The sequence below is a fragment of the Heliangelus exortis genome, chromosome W, assembly GCF_036169615.1.
Source record: "Heliangelus exortis chromosome W, bHelExo1.hap1, whole genome shotgun sequence".
Classification (NCBI taxonomy): domain Eukaryota; kingdom Metazoa; phylum Chordata; class Aves; order Apodiformes; family Trochilidae; genus Heliangelus; species Heliangelus exortis.
The window spans coordinates 10,525,553-10,544,756 of NC_092453.1; positions in this window are offsets into that span (position 1 = coordinate 10,525,553).

Below are 19,204 nucleotides of genomic sequence, written 5' to 3' on the forward strand. Positions count from 1 at the left end.
ACGCTCGAGACTGCCAAAGACATGCAAAGAGTGACCACTGAAAACTTTGGCTGGCCCTAACCCTCACATGGTACCCCACCAACAGCACCACCAACGATCGGCCTACGGCTTTGCGTTTGACCACAAACCTCGAATCTACCAGCCCTCGGCAGCCACTCTCCAATATTGCTCAATGGGGCCCCAAAAGGCCGAACGCTCGAGACTGCCAAAGACAAGCAAAGAGTGACCACTGAAAACTTTGGCTGGCCCTAACCCTCACATGGTACCTCACCCACAGCACCAGCAACGATCGGCCTACGGCTTTGCGTTTGACCACAAACCTCGAATCTACCAGCCCTCAACAGCCATTCTCCAATATTGCTCAAAGGGGCCCCAAAAGGCCGAACGCTCGATACTGCCAAACACATGCAAAGAGCGACCACTGAAAACTTTGGCTGGCCCTAACCCTCACATGGTACCCCACCCACAGCACCACCAACGATCGGCCTACGGCTTTGCGTTTGACCACAAACCTCGAATCTACCAGCCCTCGGCAACCATTCTCTAGTTTTGCTTAATAAGGCTCCAAAAGGCCGAACGCTCAAGACTGCCAAACACATGCAAAGAGTGACCACTGAAAAATTTGGCTGGCCCTAACCCTCACATGGTACCCCACCCACAGCACAACAACGATCGGCCTACGGCTTTGCGTTTGACCACAAACCTCGAATCTACCAGCCCTCGGCAGCCATTCTCCAGTATTGCTCAATGGGGCCCCAAAAGGCCGAACGCTCGAGACTGCCAAACACATGCAAAGAGTGACCACTGAAAACTTTGGCTGGCCCTAACCCTCACATGGTACCCAACACACAGCACCACACACGATCGGCCTACGGCTTTGCTTTTTTCCTCAAACCTCGAATCTACCAGCCCTCGGCAGCCATTCTCCAATATTGCTCAATGGGGCCCCAAAAGCCCGAACGCTCGAGACTGCCAAACACATGCAAAGAGTGACCACTGAAAACTTTGGCTGGCCCTAACCCTCACATGGTACCCCACCCATAGCACCACCAACGATCGGCCTACGGCTTTGCGTTTGACCACAAACCTCGAATCTACCAGCCCTCGGCAGCCACTCTCCTATATTGCTGAATAGGGCCCCAAAAGGCCGAACGCTCGAGACTGCCAAACACATGCAAAGAGTGACCACTGAAAACTTTGGCTGGCCCTAACGCTCACATGGTACCCCAACCACAGCACCACCAACGATCGGCCTACGGCGTTGCGTTTGACCACAAACCTCGAATCTACCAGCCCTCGGCAGCCATTCTCCAATATTGCTCAATGGGGCCCGAAAAGGCCGAACGCTCGAGACTGCCAAACACATGCAAAGAGTGACCACTGAAAACTTTGGCTAGCCCTAACCCTCACATGGTACCCCACCCACAGCACCACCAACGATCGGCCTACGGCTTTGCGTTTGACCACAAACCTCGAATCTACCAGCCCTCGGCAGCCATTCTCCAATATTGCTCAATGGGGCCCCAAAAGGCCGAACGCTCGAGACTGCCATACACATGCAAAGAGTGACCACTGAAAACTTTGGCTGGCCCTAACCCTCACATGGTACCCCACCCACAGCACCACCAACGATCAGCCTACGGCTTTGCGTTTGACCACAAACCTCGAATCTACCAGCCCTCGGCAGCCACTCTCCAATATTGCTCAATGGGGCCCCAAAAGGCCGAACGCTCGAGACTGCCAAACACATGAAAAGAGTGACCACTAAAAACTTCGGCTGGCCCTAACCCTCACATGGTACCCCACCCACAGCACCACCAACGATCGGTCTACGGCTTTGCGTTTGACCGCAAACCTTGAATCTACCAGCCCTCGGCAGCCATTCTCCAATATTGCTCAATGGGGCCTTAAAAGGCCGAACGCTCGAGACTGCCAAACACATGAAAAGAGTGACCACTGAAACCTTTGGCTGGCCCTAACCCTCACATGGTACCCCACCCACAGCACCACCAACGATCGGCCTACAGCTTTGCGTTTGACCACAAACCTCGAATCTACCAGCCCTCGGCAGCCACTCTCCAATATTGCTCAATGGGGCCCCAAAAGGCCGAACGCTCGAGACTGCCAAACACATGCAAAGAGTGACCACTGAAAACTTTGGCTGGCCCTAACGCTCACATGGTACCCCACCCACAGCACCACCAACGATCGGCCTACGGCTTTGCGTTTGACCACAAACCTCGAATCTACCAGCCCTCGGCAGCCATTCTCCAATGTTGCTCAATGGGGCCCCAAAAGGCTGAACGCTCGAGACTGCCAAACACATGCAAAGAGTGACCACTGAAGACGTATGCTGGCCCTAATCCTCACATGGTACCCCACCCACAGCACCACCAACGATCGGCCTACGGCTTTGCGTTTGACCACAAACCTCGAATCTACCAGCCCTCGGCAGTCATTCTCCAATATTGCTCAATGGGGCCTTTAAAGGCCGAACGCTCGAGACTGCCAAACACATGCAAAGAGTGACCACTAAAAACTTTGGCTGGCCCTAACCCTCACATGGTACCGCACCCACAGCACCACCAACGATCGGCCTACGGCTTTGCGTTTGACCACAAACCTCGAATCTACCAGCCCTCGGCAGCCATTCTCCAATATTGCTCAATGGGGACCCAAAAGGCCGAACGCTCGAGACTGCCAAACACATGCAAAGAGTGACCACTGAAAATTTTGGCTGGCCCTAACCCTCACATGGTACCGCACCCACAGCACCACCAAAGATCGGCCTACGGCTTTGCGTTTGACCACAAACCTCGAATCTACCAGCCCTCGGCAGCCATTCTCCAATATTGCTCAATGGTGCCCCAAAAAGCGGAACGCTCGAGACTGCAAAACACATGCATAGAGTGACCACTGAAAACTTTGGCTGGCCCTAACCCTCACATGGTACCCCACCCACAGCACCACCAACGATCGGCCTACGGCTTTGCGTTTGACCACAAACCTTGAATCTAACAGCCCTCGGCAGCCATTCTCCAATATTGCTCAATGGGGCCCCAAAAGGCCGAACGCTCGAGACTGCCAAACACATGCTGCGAGTGACCACTGAACACTTTGGCTGGCCCTAACGCTCACATGGTACCCCACCCACAGCACCACCAACGATCGGCTTCTGCTTTGCGTTTGACCACAAACCTTGAATCTACCAGCCCTCGGCAGCCACTCTCCAATATTGCTCAGTGGGGCCCCAAAAGGCGGAACGCTCGAGACTGCCAAACACATGCAAAGAGTGACCACTGAAAACTTTGGCTGGCCCTAACCCTCACATGGTACCCCACCCACAGCACTACCAACAATCAGCCTACGGCTTTGCGTTTGACCACAAACCTCGAATCTACCTGCCCTCGGCAGCCATTCTCCAATATTGCTCAATGGGGCCCCAAAAGGCCGAACGCTCGAGACTGCCAAACACATGCAAAGAGTGACCACTGAAAACTTTGGCTGGCCCTAACCCTCACATGGTACCCCACCCACAGCACCACCAACGATCGGCCTACGGCTTTGCGTTTGACCACAAACCTCGAATCTACCAGCCCTCGGCAGCCATTCTCCAATATTGCTCAATGGGGACCCAAAAGGCCGAACGCTCGAGACTGCCAAACACATGCAAAGAGTGACCACTGAAAATTTTGGCTGGCCCTAACCCTCACATGGTACCGCACCCACAGCACCACCAAAGATCGGCCTACGGCTTTGCGTTTGACCACAAACCTCGAATCTACCAGCCCTCGGCAGCCATTCTCCAATATTGCTCAATGGTGCCCCAAAAAGCGGAACGCTCGAGACTGCAAAACACATGCAAAGAGTGACCACTGAAAACTTTGGCTGGCCCTAACCCTCACATGGTACCCCACCCACAGCACCACCAACGATCTGCCTACGGCTTTGCGTTTGACCACAAACCTTGAATCTAACAGCCCTCGGCAGCCATTCTCCAATATTGCTCAATGGGGCCCCAAAAGGCCGAACGCTCGAGACTGCCAAACACATGCTGCGAGTGACCACTGAACACTTTGGCTGGCCCTAACGCTCACATGGTACCCCACCCACAGCACCACCAACGATCGGCTTCTGCTTTGCGTTTGACCACAAACCTTGAATCTACCAGCCCTCGGCAGCCACTCTCCAATATTGCTCAGTGGGGCCCCAAAAGGCGGAACGCTCGAGACTGCCAAACACATGCAAAGAGTGACCACTGAAAACTTTGGCTGGCCCTAACCCTCACATGGTACCCCACCCACAGCACTACCAACAATCAGCCTACGGCTTTGCGTTTGACCACAAACCTCGAATCTACCTGCCCTCGGCAGCCATTCTCCAATATTGCTCAACGGGGCCCCAAAAGGCCGAACGCTCGAGACTGCCAAACACATGCAAAGAGTGACCACTGAAAACTTTGGCTGGCCCTAACCCTCACATGGTACCCCACCCACAGCACCACCAACGATCGGCCTACGGCTTTGCGTTTGACCACAAACCTCGAATCTATCAGCCCTCGGCAGCCATGCTCCAATATTGCTCAACGGGGCCCCAAACGGCCGAACGCTCGAGACTGCCAAACACATGCAAAAAGTGACCACTGAAAACTTTGGCTGGCCCTAACCCTCACATGGTACCCCACCCACAGCACCACCAACGATCGGCCTACGGCTTTGCGTTTGATTACATACCTCGAATCTACCAGCCCTCGGCAGCCATTCTCCAATATTGCTCAATGGTGCCCCAAAAAGCGGAACGCTCGAGACTGCAAAACACATGCATAGAGTGACCACTGAAAACTTTGGCTGGCCCTAACCCTCACATGGTACCCCACCCACAGCACCACCAACGATCGGCCTACGGCTTTGCGTTTGACCACAAACCTTGAATCTAACAGCCCTCGGCAGCCATTCTCCAATATTGCTCAATGGGGCCCCAAAAGGCCGAACGCTCGAGACTGCCAAACACATGCTGCGAGTGACCACTGAACACTTTGGCTGGCCCTAACGCTCACATGGTACCCCACCCACAGCACCACCAACGATCGGCTTCTGCTTTGCGTTTGACCACAAACCTTGAATCTACCAGCCCTCGGCAGCCACTCTCCAATATTGCTCAGTGGGGCCCCAAAAGGCGGAACGCTCGAGACTGCCAAACACATGCAAAGAGTGACCACTGAAAACTTTGGCTGGCCCTAACCCTCACATGGTACCCCACCCACAGCACTACCAACAATCAGCCTACGGCTTTGCGTTTGACCACAAACCTCGAATCTACCTGCCCTCGGCAGCCATTCTCCAATATTGCTCAATGGGGCCCCAAAAGGCCGAACGCTCGAGACTGCCAAACACATGCAAAGAGTGACCACTGAAAACTTTGGCTGGCCCTAACCCTCACATGGTACCCCACCCACAGCACCACCAACGATCGGCCTACGGCTTTGCGTTTGACCACAAACCTCGAATCTACCAGCCCTCGGCAGCCATTCTCCAATATTGCTCAATGGGGACCCAAAAGGCCGAACGCTCGAGACTGCCAAACACATGCAAAGAGTGACCACTGAAAATTTTGGCTGGCCCTAACCCTCACATGGTACCGCACCCACAGCACCACCAAAGATCGGCCTACGGCTTTGCGTTTGACCACAAACCTCGAATCTACCAGCCCTCGGCAGCCATTCTCCAATATTGCTCAATGGTGCCCCAAAAAGCGGAACGCTCGAGACTGCAAAACACATGCAAAGAGTGACCACTGAAAACTTTGGCTGGCCCTAACCCTCACATGGTACCCCACCCACAGCACCACCAACGATCTGCCTACGGCTTTGCGTTTGACCACAAACCTTGAATCTAACAGCCCTCGGCAGCCATTCTCCAATATTGCTCAATGGGGCCCCAAAAGGCCGAACGCTCGAGACTGCCAAACACATGCTGCGAGTGACCACTGAACACTTTGGCTGGCCCTAACGCTCACATGGTACCCCACCCACAGCACCACCAACGATCGGCTTCTGCTTTGCGTTTGACCACAAACCTTGAATCTACCAGCCCTCGGCAGCCACTCTCCAATATTGCTCAGTGGGGCCCCAAAAGGCGGAACGCTCGAGACTGCCAAACACATGCAAAGAGTGACCACTGAAAACTTTGGCTGGCCCTAACCCTCACATGGTACCCCACCCACAGCACTACCAACAATCAGCCTACGGCTTTGCGTTTGACCACAAACCTCGAATCTACCTGCCCTCGGCAGCCATTCTCCAATATTGCTCAACGGGGCCCCAAAAGGCCGAACGCTCGAGACTGCCAAACACATGCAAAGAGTGACCACTGAAAACTTTGGCTGGCCCTAACCCTCACATGGTACCCCACCCACAGCACCACCAACGATCGGCCTACGGCTTTGCGTTTGACCACAAACCTCGAATCTATCAGCCCTCGGCAGCCATGCTCCAATATTGCTCAACGGGGCCCCAAACGGCCGAACGCTCGAGACTGCCAAACACATGCAAAAAGTGACCACTGAAAACTTTGGCTGGCCCTAACCCTCACATGGTACCCCACCCACAGCACCACCAACGATCGGCCTACGGCTTTGCGTTTGATTACATACCTCGAATCTACCAGCCCTCGGCAGCCATGCTCCAATATTGCTCAACGGGGCCCCAAAAGGCCGAACGCTCGAGGCTGCCAAACACATGCAAAGAGTGACCACTGAAAACTTTGGCTGGCCCTAACCCTCACATGGTACCCCACCCACAGCACCACCAACGATCGGCCTACGGCTTTGCGTTTGACCAAAAACTTCAAATCTACCAGCCCTCGGCAGCCATTCTCCAATGTTGCTCAACGGGGCCCCAAAAGGCCGAACGCTCGAGACTGCCAAACACATGCAAAAAGTGACCACTGAAAACTTTGGCTGGCCCTAACCCTCACATGGTACTCCACCCACAGCACCACCAATGATCGGCCTACGGCTTTGCGTTTGATTACATACCTCGAATCTACCAGCCCTCGGCAGCCATGCTCCAATATTGCTCAACGGGGCCCCAAAAGGCCGAACGCTCGAGACTGCCAAACACATGCAAAGAGTGACCACTGAAAACTTTGGCTGGCCCTAACCCTCACATGGTACCCCACCCACAGCACCACCAACGATCGGCCTACGGCTTTGCGTTTGACCACAAACCTCGAATCTACCAGCCCTCAGCAGCCATTCTCCAATATTGCTCAAGGGGGACCCAAAAGGCCGAACGCTCGAGACTGCAAAACACATGCAAAGAGTGACCAATGAAAACTTTGGCTGGCCCTAACCCTCACATGGTACCCCACCCACAGCACCACCAAAGATCGGCCTACGGCTTTGCGTTTGACCACAAACCTCGAATCTACCAGCCCTCGGCAGCCATTCTCCAATATTGCTCAATGGGGCCCCAAAAGGCGGAACGCTCGAGACTGCCAAACACATGCAAAGAGTGACCACTGAAAACTTTTGCTGGCCCTAAACCTAACATGGTACCCCACCCACAACACCACCAACGATCGGTCTACGGCTTTACGTTTGACCACAAACCTCGAATCTACCAGCCCTCGGCAACCATTATCCAATATTGCTCAAAGGGGACCCAAAAGGCCGAACGCTCGAGACTGCCAAACACACGCAAAGAGTGACCGCTGAAGACTTTGGCTGGCCCTAACCCTCACATGGTACCCCACCCACAGCACCACCAACGATCGGCCTACGGCTTTGCGTTTGACCACAAACCTCGAATCTACCAGCCCTCGGCAGCCACTCTCCAATATTGCTCTATGGGGCCCCAAAAGGCCGAACGCTCGAGACTGCCAAACACATGCAAAGAGTGACCACTGAAAACTTTGGCTGGCCCTAACCCTCACATGGTACCCCACCCACAGCACCACCAACGATCGGCCTACGGCTTTGCGTTTGACCACAAACCTCGAATCTAGCAGCCCTCGGCAGCCATTCTCCAATATTGCTCAATGGGGCCCCAAAAGGCCAAATGCTCGAGACTGCCAAACACATGCAAAGAGTGACCACTGAAAACGTTTGCTGGCCCTAACCCTCACATGGTACCCCACCCACAGCACCACCAACGATCGGCCTACGGCTTTGCGTTTGACCACAAACCTCGAATCTACCAGCCCTCGGCAGCCACTCTCCAATATTGCTCAATGGGGCCCCAAAAGGCTGTATGCTCGAGACTGCCAAACACATGCAAAGAGTGACCACTGAAAAGTTTGGCTGGCCGTAACCCTCACACGGTACCCCACCCACAGCACCACCAACGATCGGCCTACGGCTTTGCGTTTGACCACAAACCTTGAATCTACCAGCCCTCAGCAGCCATTCTCCAATATTGCTCAATGGGGCCCCAAAAGGCCGAAAGCTCGAGACTGCCAAACACATGCAAAGAGTGACCACTGAAAACGTTTGCTGGCCCTAACCCTCACATGGTACCCCACCCACAGCACCACCAACGATCGGCCTACGGCTTTGCGTTTGACCACAAACCTGGAATCTAGCAGCCCTCGGCAGCCATTCTCCAATATTACTCAACGGGGCCCCAAAAGGCCGAATGCTCGATACTGCCAAACACATGCAAAGAGTGACCACTGAAAACTTTGGCTGGCCCTAACCCTCACATGGTACCCCACCCACAGCACCACCAACTATCGGCCTACGGCTTTGCGTTTGACCACAAACCTCGAATCTACCAGCCCTCGGCAGCCATTCTCCAATATTGCTCAATGAGGCCCTAAAAGGCCGAACGCTCGAGACTGCCAAACACATGCAAAGAGTGACCACTGAAAACTTTGGCTGGCCCTAACCCTCACGTAGTACCCCAACCACAGCACCACTAACAATCGGCCTACGGCTTTGCGTTTGACCACAAACCTCGAATCTACCAGCCCTCGGCAGCCATTCTCCAATATTGCTCAATGGGGCCCTAAAAGGCCGAATGCTCGAGACTGCCAAAGACATGCAAAGAGGGACCACTGAAAACTTTGGCTGGCCCTAACACTCACATGGTACCCTACCCACAGCACCACCAACGATCGGCCTACGGTTTTCCGTTTGACCACAAACCTCGAATCTACCGGCCCTCAGCAGCCACTCTCCAATATTGCTCAATGGGGCCCCAAAAGGCCGAACGCTCAAGACTGCCAAACACATGCAAAGAGTGACCACTGAAAACTTTGGCTGGCCCTAACCCTCACATGGTACCCCACCCACAGCACCACCAACGATCGGCCTACAGCTTTCCGTTTGACCAAAAACCTCGAATCTACCGGCCCTCAACAGCCACTCTATAATATTGCTCAATGGGGCCCCAAAAGGCCGAACGCTCGAGACTGCCAAAGACATGCAAAGAGTGACCACTGAAAACTTTGGCTGGCCGTAACCCTCACATGGTACCCCACCCACAGCACCACCAACGATCGGCCTACGGCTTTGCGTTTGACCACAAACCTCGAATCTACCAGCCCTCGGCAGCCACTCTCCAATATTGCTCAATGGGGCCCTAAAAGGCCGAACGTTCAAGACTGCCAAACACATGCAAAGAGTGACCACTGAAAACTTTGGCTGGCCCTTACCCTCACGTAGTACCCCAACCACAGCACCACCAACGATCGGCCTACGGCTTTGCGTTTGACCACAAACCTCGAATCTACCAGCCCTCGGCAGCCACTCTCCAATATTGCTCAATGGGGCCCCAAAAGGCCGAACTCTCGAGACTGCCAAACACATGCAAAGAGTGACCACTGAAAACTTCCGCTGGCCCTAACCCTCACATGGTACCCCACCCACAGCACCACCAACGATCGGCCTACGGCTTTGCGTTTGACCACAAACCTCGAATCTACCAGCCCTTGGCAGCCATTCTCCAATATTGCTCAACGGGGCCCCAAAAGGCCGAACGCTCGAGACTGCCAAAGACATGCAAAGAGTGACCACTGAAAACTTTGGCTGGCCCTAACCCTCACGTAGTACCCCAACCACAGCACCACCAACAATCGGCCTACGGCTTTGCGTTTGACCACAAACCTCGAATCTACCAGCCCTCGGCAGCCACTCTATAATATTGCTCAATAGGGCCCCAAAATGCCGAACGCTCGAGACTGCCAAACACATGCAAAGAGTGACCACTGAAAACTTTGGCTGGCCGTAACCCTCACATGGTACCCCACCCACAGCACCACCAACGATCGGCCTACGGCTTTGCGTTTGACCACAAACCTCGAATCTACCAGCCCTCGGCAACCATTCTCCGATATTGCTCAATGGGGCCCTAAAAGGCCGAACGCTCGAGACTGCCAAAGACATGCAAAGAGTGACCACTAAAAACTTTGGCTGGCCCTAACCCTCACATGGTACCCCACCCACAGCACCACCAACGATCAGCCTACGGCTTTGCGTTTGACCACAAACCTCGAATCTACCAGTTGTCGGCAGCCATTCTCCAATATTGCTCAATGGGGCCCCAAAAGGCCGAACGCTCAAGACTGCCAAACACATGCAAAGAGTGACCATTGAAAACTTTGGCTGGCCCTAACCCTCACATGGTACCACACCCACAGCACCACCAACGATCGGCCTACGGCTTTGCGTTTGACCACAAACCTCGAATCTACCAGCCCTCGGCAGCCATTCTCCAATATTGCTGAATAGGGCCCCAAAAGGCCGAACGCTCGAGACTGCCAAACACATGCAAAGAGTGACCACTGAAAACTTTGGCTGGCCCTAACCCTCACGTAGTACCCCAACCACAGCACCACTAACAATCGGCCTACGGCTTTCCGTTTGACCACAAACCTCGAATCTACCAGCCCTCGGCAGCCATTCTCCAATATTGCTCAATGGGGCCCCAAAAGGCCGAATGCTCGATACTGCGAAACACATGCAAAGAGTGACCACTGAAAACTTTGGCTGGCCCTAACCCTCACATGGTACCCCACCCACAGCACCACCAACGATCGGCCTACGGCTTTGCGTTTGACCACAAACCTCGAATCTACCAGCCCTAGGCAACCATTTTCCAATATTGCTCAATGGGGCCCCAAAAAGGCCGAATGCTCGAGACTGCCAAACACATGCAAAGAGTGACCACTGAAAACTTTGGCTGACCCTAACCCTCACATGGTACCCCACCCACAGCACCACCAACGATCGGCCTACGGCGTTGCGTTTGACCACAAACCTCGAATCTACCAGCCCTCGGCAGCCATTCTCCAATATTGCTCAATAGGGCCCCAAAAGGCCGAACGCTCAAGACTGCCAAACACATGCAAAGAGTGACCACTGAAAAGTTTGGCTGGCCCTAAGCCTCACGTAGTACCCCAACCACAGAACCACCAACAATCGGCCTACGGCTTTGCGTTTGACCACAAACCTCGAATCTACCAGCCCTCGGCAGCCACTCTCCTATATTGCTCAATGGGGCCCCAAAAGGCCGAACGCTCGAGACTGCCAAACACATGCAAAGAGTGACCACTGAAAACTTTGGCTGGCCCTAACCCTCACATGGTACCCCACCCACAGCACCACCAACGATCGGCCTACGGCTTTGCGTTTGACCACAAACCTCAAATCTACCAGCCCTCGGCAACCATTCTCCAATATTGCTCAATGGGGCCCTAAAAGGCCGAACGTTCAAGACTGCCAAACACATGCAAAGAGTGACCACTGAAAACTTTGGCTGGCCCTAACCCTCACGTAGTACCCCAACCACAGCACCACCAACAATCGGCCTACGGCTTTGCGTTTGACCACAAACCTCGAATCTACCAGCCCTCGGCAGCCACTCTCCTATAGTGCTCAATGGGGCCCCAAAAGGCCGAACGCTCGAGACTGCCAAACACATGCAAAGAGTGACCACTGAAAACTTTGGCTGGCCCTAACCCTCACATGGTACCCCACCCACAGCACCACCAACGATCGGCCTACGGCTTTGCGTTTGACCACAAACCTCGGATCTACCAGCCGTCGGCAACCATTCTCCAATATTGCTCAATGGGGCCCTAAAAGGCCGAACGTTCAAGACTGCAAAACACATGCAAAGAGTGACCACTGAAAACTTTGGCTGGCCCTAACCCTCACATAGTACCACACCCACAGCACCACCAACGATCGGCCTACGGCTTTGCGTTTGACCACAAACCTCGAATCTACCAGCCCTCGGCAGCCATTCTCCAATAACCCTCAATGAGGCTCTAAAAGGATGAACGCTCGAGACTGCCAAACACATGCAAAGAGTGACCACTGAAAACTTTGGCTGGCCCTAACCCTCACGTAGTACCCCACCCACAGCACCACCAACGATCGGCCTACGGTTTTCCGTTTGACCACAAACCTCGAATCTACCGGCCCTCAGCAGCCACTCTCCAATATTGCTCAATGGGGCCCCAAAAGGCCGAACGCTCAAGACTGCCAAACACATGCAAAGAGTGACCACTGAAAAGTTTGGCTGGCCCTAACCCTCACATGGTACCCCACCCACAGCACCACTAACAATCGGCCTACGGCTTTGCGTTTGACCACAAACCTCGAATCTACCAGCCCTCAGCAGCAACTCTCCAATATTGCTCAATGGGGCCCCAAAAGGCCGAACGCTCGAGACTGCCAAACACATGCAAAGAGTGACCACTGAAAAATTTGGCTGGCCCTTGCCGTCACATGGTACCCCACCCACAGCACCACCAACGATCAGCCTACGGCTTTGCGTTTGACCACAAACCTCGAATCTACCAGCCCTCGGCAGCCATTCTCCAATATTGCTCAATGGGGCCCAAAAAAGGCCGAACGCTCAAGACTGCCAAACACATGCAAAGAGTGACCACTGAAAAGTTTGGCTGGCCCTAACCCTCACATGGTACCCCACCCACAGCACCACCAACGATCGGCCTACGGCTTTGCGTTTGACCACAAACCTCGAATCTACCAGCCCTCGGCAACCATTCTCCAATATTGCTAAACTGGGCCCCAAAAGGCGAACGCTAGAGACTGCCAAACACAAGCAAAGAGTGACCACTGAAAACTTTGGCTGGCCCTAACCCTCACATGGTACCCCACCCACAGCACCACCAACGATCGGCCTACGGCTTTGCGTTTGACCACAAACCTCGAATCTACCAGCCCTCAGCAGCCATTCTCCAATAACCCTCAATGAGGCTCTAAAAGGATGAACGCTCGAGACTGCCAAACACATGCAAAGAGTGACCACTGAAAACTTTGGCTGGCCCTAACCCTCACGTAGTACCCAACACACAGCACCACCAACGATCGGCCTACGGCTTTGCGTTTGACCACAAACCTCGAATCTACCAGCCCTCAGCAGCCACTCTCCAATATTGGTCAATGGGGCCCCAAAAGGCCGAACGCTCGAGACTGCCAAAGACATGCAAAGAGTGACCACTGAAAACTTTGGCTGGCCCTAACCCTCACATGGTACCCCACCCACAGCACCACCAACGATCGGCCTACGGCTTTGCGTTTGACCACAAACCTCGAATCTACCAGCCGTCGGCAATCATTCTCCAATATTGCTCAATGGGGCCCCAAAAGGCCGAACGCTCGAGACTGCCAAACACATGCAAAGAGTGACCACTGAAAACTTTGGCTGGCCCTAACCCTCACATGGTACCCCACCCACAGCACCACCAACGATCGGCCTACGGCTTTGCGTTTGACCACAAACCTAGAATCTACCAGTTCTCGGCAGCCACTCTCCAATATTGCTCAATGGGGCCCCAAAAGGCCGAACGCTCGAGACTGCCAAGACATGCAAAGAGTGACCACTGAAAACTTTGGCTGGCCCTAACCCTCACATGGTACCCCACCCACAGCACCACCAACCATCGGCCTACGGCTTTGCGTTTGACCACAAACCTCGAATCTACCAGCCGTCGGCAACCATTCTCCAATATTGCTCAATGGGGCCCCAAAAGGTCGAACGCTCGAGACTGCCAAACACATGCAAAGAGTGACCACTGGAAACTTTGGCTGGCCCTAACCCTCACATGGTACCCCACCCACAGCACCACCAACGATCGGCCTACGGCTTTGCGTTTGACCACAAACCTAGAATCTACCAGTTCTCGGCAGCCATTCTCCAATATTCTCAATGGGGCCCCAAAAGGCCGAACGCTCGAGACTGCCAAACACATGCAAAGAGTGACCACTGAAAACTTTGGCTGGCCCTAACCCTCACATGGTACCCACCCACAGCACCACCAACGATCGGCCTACGGCTTTGAGTTGGACCACAAACCTCGAATCTACCAGCCCTCGGCAGCCACTCTCCAATATTGCTCAATGGGGCCCCAAAAGGCCGAACGCTCGAGACTGCCAAAGTCATGCAAAGAGTGACCACTAAAAACTTTGGCTGGCCCTAACCCTCACATGGTACCCCACCCACAGCACCACCAACGATCGGCCTACGGCTTTGCCTTTGACCACAAACCTCGAATCTACCAGCCCTCGGCAGTCATTCTCCAATATTGCTCTACGGGGCCCCAAAAGGCCGAAAGCTCGAGACTGCCAAACACATGCAAAGAGTGACCACTGAAAACTTTGGCTGGCCCTAACCCTCACATGGTACCCCACCCACAGCACCACCAACGATCGGCCTACGGCTTTGCGTTTGACCACAAACCTCGAATCTACCAGCCCTCGGCAGCCACTCTCCAATATTGCTCAATGGGGCCCCAAAAGGCCGAACGCTCGAGACTACCAAACACATGCAAAGAGTGACCACTGAAAACTTTGGCTGGCCCTAACCCTCACATGGTACCCCACCCACAGCACCACCAACGATCGGCCTACGGCTTTGCGTTTGACCACAAACCTCGAATCTACCGGCCCTCAACAGCCACTCTCCAATATTGCTCAATAGGGCCCTAAAAGGCCGAACGCTCGAGACTGCCAAACACATGCAAAGAGTGACCACTGAAAACTGTGGCTGGCCCTAACCCTCACGTGGTACCCCAACCACAGCACCACTAACAATCGCCCTACGGCTTTGCGTTTGACCACAAACCTCGAATCTACCAGCCCTCGTCAGCCACTCTCCAATATTGCTCAATGGGGCCCCAAAAGGCAGAACGCTCGAGACTGCCAAACACATGCAAAGAGTGACCACTGAAAAATTTGGCTGGCCCTTGCCGTCACATGGTACCCCACCCACAGCACCACCAACGATCAGCCTACGGCTTTGCGTTTGACCACAAACCTCGAATCTACCAGCCCTCGGCAGCCATTCTCCAATATTGCTCAATGGGGCCCCAAAAGGCCGAACGCTCGAGACTGCCAAACACATGCAAAGCGTGACCACTGAAAACTTTGGCTGGCCCAAACCCTCACATGGTACCCCACCGACAGCACCACCAACGATCGGCCTACGGCTTTGCGTTTGACCACAAACCTCGAATCTACCAGCCCTCGGCAGCCACTCTCCAATATTGCTCAATGGGGCCCCAAAAAGCCGAACGCTCGAGACTGCCAAACACATGCAAAGAGTGACCACTAAAAACTTTGGCTGGCCCTAACCCTCACATGGTACCCCACCCACAGCACCACCAACGATCGGCCTACGGCTTTGCGTTTGACCACAAACCTTGAATCTACCAGCCGTCGGCAACCATTCTCCAATATTGCTAAACTGGGCCCCAAAAGGCGAACGCTAGAGACTGCCAAACACATGCAAAGAGTGACCACTAAAAACTTTGGCTGGCCCTAACCCTCACATGGTACCCCACCCACAGCACCACCAACGATCGGCCTACGGCTTTGCGTTTGACCACAAACCTCGAATCTACCAGCCCTCGGCAGCCATTCTCCAATATTGCTCAATGGGGCCCCAAAAGGCCGAACACTCGAGACTGCCAAACACATGCAAAGAGTGACCACTGAAAACTTTGGCTGGCCCTAACCCTCACGTAGTACCCAACCCACAGCACCACCAACGATCGGCCTACGGCTTTGCGTTTGACCACAAACCTCGAATCTACCAGCCCTCGGCAGCCACTCTCCAATATTGCTCAATGGGGCCCCAAAAGGCCGAACGCTCGAGACTGCCAAACACATGCAAAGAGTGACCACTGAGAACTTTGGCTGGCCCTAACCCTCACATGGTACCCCACCCACAGCACCACCAACGATCGGCCTACAGCTTTGCGTTTGACCACAAACCTCGAATCTACCAGCCCTCGGCAGCCATTCTCCAATATTGCTCAATGGGGCCCAAAAGGCCGAACGCTCGAGACTGCCAAAGACATGCAAAGAGTGACCACTGAAAACTTTGGCTGGCCCTAACCCTCACATGGTTCCCCACCCACAGCACCACCAACGATCGGCCTACGGCTTTGCGTTTGATCACAAACCTCGAATCTACCAGCCCTCGTCAGCCACTCTCCAATATTGCTCAATGGGGCCCCAAAAGGCCGAACGCTCGAGACTACCAAACACATGCAAAGAGTGACCACTGAAAACTTTGGCTGGCCCTAACCCTTACGTAGTACCCGAACCACAGCACCACTAACAATCGGCCTACGGCTTTGCGTTTGACCACAAACCGCGAATCTACCAGCCCTCGGCAGCCACTCTCCAATATTGCTCAATGAGGCCCCAAAAGGCCGAACGCTCGAGACTGCCAAACACATGCAAAGAGTGACCACTGAACACTTTGGCTGGCCCTAACGCTCACATGGTACCCCACTTACAGCACCACCAACGATCGGCTTCTGCTTTGCGTTTGACCACAAACCTTGAATCTACCAGCCCTCGGCAGCCATTCTCCAATATTGCTCAATGGGGCCCCAAAAGGCCGACCGCTCAAGACTACCAAACACATGCAAAGAGTGACCACTGAAAACTTTGGCTGGCCCTAACCCTCACGTAGTACCCCAACCACAGCACCACTAACAATCGGCCTACGGCTTTGCGTTTGACCACAAACCTCGAATCTACCAGCCCTCGGCAGCCATTCTCCAATATTGCTCAATGGGGCCCCAAAAGGCCGAACGCTCGAGACTGCCAAACACATGCAAAGAGTGACCACTGAAAAGTTTGGCTGGCCCTAACCCTCACATGGTACCCCACCCACAGCACCACCAAGGATCGGCCTACGGCTTTGCGTTTGACCACAAACCTCGAATCTACCAGCCCTCGGCAGCCATTCTCCAGTATTACTCAACGGGGCCCCAAAAGGCCGAACGCTAGAGACTGCCAAACACATGCAAAGAGTGACCACAGAAAACTTTGGCTGGCCCTAACCCTCACGTGGTACCCCAACCACAGCACCACCAACTATCGGCCTACGGCTTTGCGTTTGACCACAAACCTCGAATCTACCAGCCCTCGGCAACCATTCTCCAATATTGCTCAATAGGGCCCTAAAAGGCCGAACGCTCGAGACTGCCAAACACATGCAAAGAGTGACCACTGAAAACTTTGGCTGGCCCTAACCCTCACGTAGTACCCAACCCACAGCACGACCAACGATCGGCCTACGGCTTTGCGTTTGACCACAAACCTCGAATCTACCAGCCCTCGGCAGCCACTCTCCAATATTGCTCAATGGGGCCCCAAAAGGCCGAACGCTCGAGACTGCCAAAGACATGCAAAGAGTGACCACTGAAAACTTTGGCTGGCCCTAACCCTCACATGGTACCCCACCCACAGCACCACCAACGATCGGCCTACGGCTTTGCGTTTGACCACAAACCTCGAATCTACCAGCCCTCGTCAGCCACTCTCCAATATTGCTCAATGGGGCCCCAAAAGGCCGAACGCTCGAGACTGCCAAACACATGCAAAGAGTGACCACTGAAAACTTTGGCTGGACCTAACCCTCACATGGTACCCCATCCACAGCACCACCAACGATCTGCCTACGGCTTTGCGTTTGACCACAAACCTCGAATCTACCAGCCGTCGGCAACCATTCTCCAATATTGCTCAATGGGGCCCTAAAAGGCCGAACGCTCGAGACTGCCAAACACATGCAAAGAGTGACCACTGAAAACTTTGGCTGGCCCTAACCGTCACGTAGTACCCAACCCACAGCACGACCAACGATCGGCCTACGGCTTTTCGTTTGACCACAAACCTCGAATCTACCAGCCCTCGTCAGCCACTCTCCAATATTGCTCAATGGGGCCCCAAAAGGCCGAACGCTCGAGACTGCCAAACACATGCAAAGAGTGACCACTGGAAACTTTGGCTGGCCCTAACCCTTACATGGTGCCCCACCCACAGCACCACCAACGATCGGCCTACGGCTTTGCGTTTGACCACAAACCTCGAATCCACCAGCCCTCGGCAGCCATTCTCCAATATTCTCAATGGGGCCCCAAAAGGCCGAACGCTCGAGACTGCCAAACACATGCAAAGAGTGACCACAGAAAACTTTGGCTGGCCCTAACCCTCACGTGGTACCCCAACCACAGCACCACCAACTATCGGCCTACGGCTTTGCGTTTGACCACAAACCTCGAATCTACCAGCCCTCGGCAACCATTCTCCAATATTGCTCAATAAAGCCCTAAAAGGCCGAACGCTCGAGACTGCCAAACACATGCAAAGAGTGACCACTGAAAACTTTGGCTGGCCCTAACCCTCACGTAGTACCCAACCCACAGCACGACCAACGATCGGCCTACGGCTTTGCGTTTGACCACAAACCTCGAATCTACCAGCCCTCGGCAGCCACTCTCCAATATTGGTCAATGGGGCCCCAAAAGGCCGAACGCTCGAGACTGCCAAAGACATGCAAAGAGTGACCACTGAAAACTTTGGCTGGCCCTAACCCTCACATGGTACCCCACCCACAGCACCACCAACGATCGGCCTACGGCTTTGCGTTTGACCACAAACCTCGAATCTACCAGCCCTCGTCAGCCACTCTCCAATATTGCTCAATGGGGCCCCAAAAGGCCGAACGCTCGAGACTGCCAAAGACATGCAAAGAGTGACCACTGAAAACTTTGGCTGGCCCTAACGCTCACATGGTACCCCACCCACAGCACCACCAACGATCGGCCTACGGCTTTGCGTTTGACCACAAACCTCGAATCTACCAGCCTTCGGCAACCATTCTCCAATATTGCTCAATGGGGCCCCAAAAGGCCGAACGCTCGAGACTGCC